The following is a 7,690-nucleotide window of genomic DNA, read 5'->3' as shown; positions in this document are numbered from 1 at the left end:
TGTGTTCTTTGGAAAGGGATATGATTTGGATCATCCAAACTTGACAGATGAGATTTGATTGAACCAACAGGTCCTTCTAACCCTTTACAAATTATAAATAAGTCTCCATTTTGTCATTTCATTCGTCCAATTCAAAGCAAAACAAGCATTGCATTTCATACTTGTATTTTGGAAAGTTCGAGAAGCTTCTTTAGTTCAAAACCCTTGTAATTTGCAGTGCTATTATCATAAAATAAAGTCATATTTTGAAAGAAAATTATCATATCCCATGAGCAGCGTGGGCTGGGTATCTGTCTTTTTTAACATGTGTATATTTAGCATTCATAAAATTAATTCAACCCTTCCTTGCTCCGCTCACCTTATCAAAGTAGTGAGGTATAAGGGTTTAAATGAGCTAAGCCAAACTAAACTTTGTTTCACTCATTGAATAATGTCGCCTTAATTACTCAGTTATTGGTTGATGTTGATCCATCTATTAGATGGATTTAAACCAATTATAATAGGGAAAATTCAATTAGTTCTAAATTAAACAATTTGATTTAGTTCTTAATTAAACAATTTGGATTTAAACCAATGGGGCAAATTGAATTAGTTTTTAATTAAATAATTTTTCTTCATTAATTTATCAATTTCAACAATATAATTTATAGTTTTTCCCTCTGAAATAATTATTTGGCAGGCAATTATCAATCACCAATTTAAATGGACATAATGAAATTAGAAAAATGACAAATGTACACAAAATTTCATTAATATTTATATAGAATTAACGTTCGCATTAATCAAGGAGATAAAAAACAATCTAATTAAAGGGAAAAAATGAATTGAGAAATCGTTTTTCTCAAAGTGTGAATCTGCAGAGCGGACAAGTATTGCTTCGAGTTAACCACTCCCTTAGGCACTCCTTGTGAAATACATGGTGGCACGGCATCTCCAAAACATGAGTCATCGTTATGTTGAAATCTTCCAGACAGATTGAGCATATGCCGTCAATTTCTTCTGCATTAATCTTCATTTGGAGCCCCTCCACCACTGCTGCAGGTGTCGGTGCCAACTCTCTAATGGGCTCGTCGTCGTCGTCATCGTAATCCTCAAAAAAATATTGTTGTGTCTCTAGAGGCACAAAATATTGAAGGTGGCTAGTAGTGGTGGAAGGAGGTGTAGGGGGAATCTCAATCATTGAGAAGAACTCCATCATGGATAATTCCATGATTGGAAAACGGTCTAGCACTGCTCTGGTGTATATACGGAAAGCTAGCACGAGAAGGGCAAGGTCGGCGGTGTGCAAGTGATCCTCCTCCGCCACCACATGGGAGAGCATCCGCTGCGTCTCCGCATCCCAAGCGGCCTCATGGATGATGTTCTGGTAGGGTTGCTCGATGGTGAAGTGGGCAAGATGAGGAGCGTGGGTGGAAGGAGAAATCGTCCGAAGGTGAAAGTGTAGGGTCAACTGGGGTGGACGAGTGTCCTGCGAACGCCGTGTCACCACTTCCGCTTCCATGGTAAGGACATAACCATTTGCGTTGGCTTCCCATCCGGGAACCTCCATTGACACAACACCGTCGACAACGTCGCCCATCACGAAGAGAAGATGGTGAAGGATTCTGTGCGCGGAAGAATACTTGAATGAGATGAACGAGGAATAGGTAGGTAGGAGGGCAGCTAGCTTTAGGTTGTTTATATAGATAGAGTTCCATGGAAGAAATGAAATATCCGATCCGTTTAACAAATGTTAATTCCGTTCCTAATAATTTTCCAATTAAAAGATATAATTTATTAATTGAAATTCCGTTTAATAAATTCCGTTCCTAATAATATTAATTCCGTTTAACGTATTATCATTATATTCCGTTTAGTGGACCGTTTGATAAAAGCTCGTTATTTTTATTTAATAGTAAACATATATATATATATATATATAAGTTTGAATACTAATAAATTTAATTTATTAACCTCTTAATAAACTTTAGGAATAATTTATAAAGACCTCAGGGCATGATGATGTGGTGATAAGAATTAAAATATTTTTTCCAAATAATCAAATTTAAAACTCATGCAGCGTATGCGCGTTGACAATTAGTGACGTTGGGATGCCACGTCAAATCCAACGTCACATTAAAAGTCATCTTACTTTTTGAATTTATTTGGTGGATGAAATATGAGACCGAACTATCCATTTCAAAATTAATTCATGTAACTTGGATATCAAATATAAAAATAATTTATGAATAAATTTATTTATTAACTTATAATATATTTATAAATTAATAAATATGTAATCTAATGTACAAGGATAATAACATTATTAGTTGAGTACAATAAATAAATAAACTTGAACACGCTCGATGAGTAAATGAACAATCTTGCATGCGGCTAAGCTTGACTCATTTACACACCTAATTTCCACCGTAGTTCATATAGGTCGATCAATTTGGAAATTTGATCAAGTTAGACAAGTTAGAAAATTATGAGTGATTCAATTGGTTTAGGCGGGTAGGTCAAGTTTAGCAATCTGATTGGTTTAGTCACTCTGATTAGTTTGGGTGGGCTACACAAGTTGGACGAGTCGATCGAGCTAGAGAATCAAATTGGGCAGTCCAAGTGGGTCGGATGAGCTGATTGAACCACGCAATCGATTAAGCCTATGTAACATAAGAAAGTGCAGAGGCTATAATGATAATAGCATCATTACAGGGGGTTATATGAAAAAACAAGTAGGAATCTGAAGAAACAATAGTACACTTTCCATTCAAATCTCCACCAAGTTCCTAGTAAAAGAATTGATGTTTCCATGAATGCTACTACTTCAGAACATACTGCAACACTTTGTAACAAGTTAGGAAGAAAGAAGAGTTTAGTTTCTATCAGAAGTTTCCGAACTTTGTATCGGAAGTTTCGAAGGCATGGATGAACTCTAAAGCAACTATTTAAGGCAATCTCGATACTAATTCTATCTCACAGGGCACAAGAACAAGCTGGAAAACACTTCAAAAGATTATCGAATCGAAATGTGAGCGGTAAGTTTTCTTTTACACTTTAGTGAATTCTTTCGCGGTTCCTCCCTTTTGATGGGGCTAAAGTTAACACAGATATGGAGAAGGCGAAGAGTAGTGGTGATGAACAAGGAGCAAAGTGCTCTAAGCTTCAGCTTTTTTCTTACTTGGTGGATCGAGAAACGCAGCGCTTGCAATTGCTCGGAGAGAGGCAGAGTCGAAGCTCGGGAAAGCCATGGCAGCCAACTTTTGAACTGGAAGATTTTGAGATGGCATCAGAGGAGAAAACTGCGAAGAAAAGCAATACTGAAACGAAACATGAATCACTGCTTTCGGGAACAAAGAGAACAGGAGAGGCAACTCCAGCCATAAACACTGCTACAGAGAAGAAGCATAGATTTGATTTGAACAAGTTTGATTGATACTATTTTGGTGATCGGAAGACCGACCGAAAACAAGTGAATTGGTTCAGTATAAACATCATGCCTGTAATTCACCTGAAAACAAAAAGCACTTAGTTTGTGTTATGTTCTTGAGATTGTCTGAGTTAAGGTTTGTCAGGTAAACTTCCTAATCAGAAAACTTATAATTGTAGCTACAAACTTAGTTTGGGCACTTTGCGATGGGAGCAAGAGCATTCCGATACCAAGGCAAAGGATGTATGATAACTGTTTGCGATATGTTAAAAAGGAAAGAGATTATAATCTCTTTTAAATAGTGTTCGATCATCTTCTTTATCTTTATGCAAACTAACATATTTCCATAGCCTATTACCACACAAGGTATAAAATTTATGATTGCGGTAGCTATCGAATGCTTTCCAAACATTTGAGTCATACTGTTGATTGTCGAGTCAAGATTCAACTCCTATTTTGCATTTATACGGGAATAGAGGAAAACTTTAAACGAATTTGATATGTTCCATTGTATCCACCAAACTGTGGGAAATGGTTGCTACATAGTCATGGTTTCAAGTTTTGTTCTGCACCAATCAACACAATCAAAATCTATTGTTTTGTATCTAGAGTGTCATATAGAACAGGTAGATAGTTGACACATAGCCGACTAATGTGATCAACAATTTAATCGATCGATCTTGTATAATGGACAATATGGAGGAATAGGATCCACATAGCTGACCCAAAGTGATTCGGACAAATACATCTTGATAATCAGATCAAGAACATAACAACTTGAATAACTCTAACACAAATCAGTAGAAACTTGGACTCAGTATATAATCTAATAGTTAAAAGAACAAAAGAAGTATAATTATCAGCCAAAATAATCTCGTAAACATACATAAGCTTGCGGAACAATAAGAATCACAGAAATCCTCTAAATAGACAAGAATGACTCTTCTATGATTTTGGAACTATTTGTTTCGCAAGTGAAGGATCACCAACTCGACAAACTTATGAAGACTTTATAACAAGAAGTTACACTACTAGACATCAGGTAGAATAACTCTAGTATCTAGTGGTGACGCAAGAACTTGCCTGAGGGTTAAATATATTCCGAAGAGCAACAAGAACCTGCATAATCTGAATCAATATAGAGTGCCTTTTCATTTTTGAAAACGTCTTTAGATTCTGAAAGGCTATGAAACATGTTCCTCATCCCCCTCTCGAACAAATGGAAGAGAAAAAGACACATCAGTGAATCCCAACTCGGTGCTTCCAAAGGAATCACCTTCTCTGCTCTTCCTATACGCTTCGTGCAGATGTAAGACATATTCTAAGTGCCAAAGGACATCTCCCATGTTAGGTCTGTTCTTTCCTTCATCCGCCAAACATTTCTCTGCAAGCTCTCCGAACTTCCTCAGCGATTCAAGAGAGTAGTCTCCGTCTAACTTCGGGTCAATGATTGACTCAAGTGAACGCTGCCTTTGCCATCGGAGTGCCCACTCAGCCAGGTTACTTTGATCCTTGGGCAAACTGGGATTTATCACTGGATGAGCACAGACAACTTCAAATAGTACAACTCCAAATGAATATACATCTGATTTTTGAGTAAGTTGTTGCCTTCGGAAATACTCGGGATCAAGGTAACCAAAACTCCCTTTCACTGCAGTACTCACATGAGTGTGATCCAAAGACGGACCAGCTCTTGACAAGCCAAAATCAGCCATCTTGGCGACAAAGTCTCCGTCCAGCAAAATGTTTGTAGTCTTGACATCTCGGTGGATGATACACCACTCGGCTCCTGTGTGAAGATAGTGTAGTCCACGAGCTGCACCAATGCATGCATCAAGCCGCTGTTTCCATGATAAAGCTGGCTGAGAAGTACCATAGAGATGGCTTCTAAGTGTGCCATTTGCCATGTACTCATAGACCAAAATCATCTCCTTTTGCTCATCACAGTACCCAATCATTGAGACTAGATGTCGATGCCGAAGCTTTGACAACATCTCAATTTCTGTTTCAAACTCTGCTGCACCTTGCTGTGATTGTGGATTACCCCGCTTGATAGCTACCAGGATACCATCATCAATTTCACCCTTGTAGACCTTCCCGAAAACCTCCTGTTCCAATCACCAAAGACTCATCAAAGTTACTTGTTGCAACTCTAATTTCTGCCAAAGTGAACCTTCTTCCTGTTCGATTAGGAGCTGGCAATCCGTTGTTGATTAGGGGAGATTTAGCAGCAGCATTTGTGGTACTTGCCATTGTTGCATGAACGAAAAGTGGACGCCAACTCGAAGGATCCTCCTTAACAGAATCTGCTTTCCTTTTTCGAACATGATGAAGCAAGAAAACACAAGCTATAGAAATGGTAACAACAGAAGCACCAATGCCAGTAGCTGCCCAAAGTACTTTACTTTTTGTCTTCTTTGTACTCACCCCTTCCTCGTTGATACTGATCCTTTCGGAAACATGAGCTAAACTGCCATTCTTGCTAAGTTTGAAGATTTCCACACCGTTGAGTATTGCGTCAATACCTGAAGGACCAACAGATGGTTCAGGCCCAAGCTGAAGCCAAAGTGTGTCAATCTGCCGAGATAAGACATCGGAAAAGTCCTCATGGTAGGCTTTGTTCATCCCTCTTGCCTGCAAATACACATCGTATTCCTCTGCTGCAGTTTTATTATTGATGTATATCCTAAAAATCCTCTGGTTTTGCTTGTCATAGACCAGCTCACAGAAGTGCATCCGGATCAAGTACTCAAAGTTTGGATCCACAAGGAACCTCCATGAGACGTTAAACCTCTTCTCGACAACTTCATTATCAGACATTATTCTTGCTGTCTCGTAAACCAACAGAGGTGCGATCGAAGAAGCATTAAGTGAGGAATAACTGATGTTAGATCTGTTGCTAATTGCAATAGCAGCGTTCGCAGAAAACATAAAGTTATCATCCGGATCCCACTTTCTCCACAGATCTCTATCTTTCCCGGGTTCAAGAGCCGGCCCTCCGACATTTAACCGGTACATTGTCTCTATGCCATGCTCATTCAGACTGAAAGGTAGCTTCTCTTTCGTGCCTACTTTCGTTGCAGCATCAACAAACATGTTGTTCATTACTTCAGTGATTTCTATTGCATTGACGAATGCAAACGATGTCACACTCGGAACGAACTTAATTTTCAGTTCATTCGAACTGACATTAAGGAAATATTCTTTTATGAGTGAGTTGTGGACTTCATTCATCCGACTGTTCCAACACAAAATCTCTACCGGAACATTGAACTGGGAAACCAACCTGAGCTCATTTGCAGTTACATCGAACACCGAATCATTGATGTTCAAACTTCCTGCCGAGAAAGGGTAGAAATGAAGCCTGATACAGTAACTCCCAGGAGACACATTGAAGCTATAGTAAGCCGAAGAGTTGAATACTCGGAGAGTCTTATACAAGGACTGGTAAATCGAGTTATCTTCAACTGTAACAGAGCTTACAGCCGTTCCATTATCGCTCAAAGTAAAATTCTCACCAGATGAATCTGCAACCCATCTCCTGCCATTAGCATCGACGATACTATCAGTAGAACCACAATTGAGCAGATAAGTGTTCACTTGACCATATCCAGCTTCAAGAAAAGTTGAAATAAGAACCAAAAATAGAAGCCCAAGCAACACCATTCTTTGATTCAGTCCAAGGTTGGAACCATTCCTAAGCATCCTTCAAGATCAAACAGTGATAATTAGAAAACCTTTGATAAAATCAGCAGACAAAACTATAACCAGAAGGGGATCGAACAAACTTACCATTGCAGAAAAACCTAAATGCAGAGAAGAGAAAACCCTCAGTATATCTTTCTTCACTATCTTTCCAGACAGAAACCCTAGAATTTGTAGATGGGCGGATGAGCAAGACCTATAATAAGAGGAAATCCTTCCACAATATGACGAGATCCACAACCAAGAGACCTAAAAATGCGAGCTTGAAGCCACCAAGAGGGAGAGGAAGCACAGTAAAAGCTGCTAAAAGGAGAGATCTTGAGAAAGGTCGAAGTTTTCTGGTCCTTGCGTACCTTATCACGACGGGAAGCGAACCCACAGGCCAGCTACGTACCTGGAGCTCTGCAGATGGATCTCTTCCTTTATGGCAGGAGACTACCCAACATTTGTGGGTCATTCACCGGGTCTTCCAAGCTGCAGCAGTTGCTTGAGGAAGCCTCGCAAAACAAGCGCTCAAGACATCACTTTGACTTTACTCTCTCTCTCTTTCTCTCTCACCCACACATCAGCCAAGTG

At 39.1% G+C, this 7,690-nt stretch overlaps 1 pseudogene; it reads right to left on the bottom strand.

The window, feature by feature from the left end:
• Positions 1–2,934: 2,934 nt before the first annotated feature.
• On the bottom strand, positions 2,935–7,690 carry LOC141846173 (putative receptor-like protein kinase At1g30570; annotated as a pseudogene).

This window comes from Curcuma longa, chromosome 15, assembly GCF_044706935.1.
Source record: "Curcuma longa cultivar G26 ecotype Majalengka, Jawa Barat chromosome 15, ITB_CL_G26_1.1, whole genome shotgun sequence".
Lineage (NCBI taxonomy): Eukaryota > Viridiplantae > Streptophyta > Magnoliopsida > Zingiberales > Zingiberaceae > Curcuma > Curcuma longa.
This window is presented reverse-complemented; position numbering and strand designations above follow the sequence as displayed.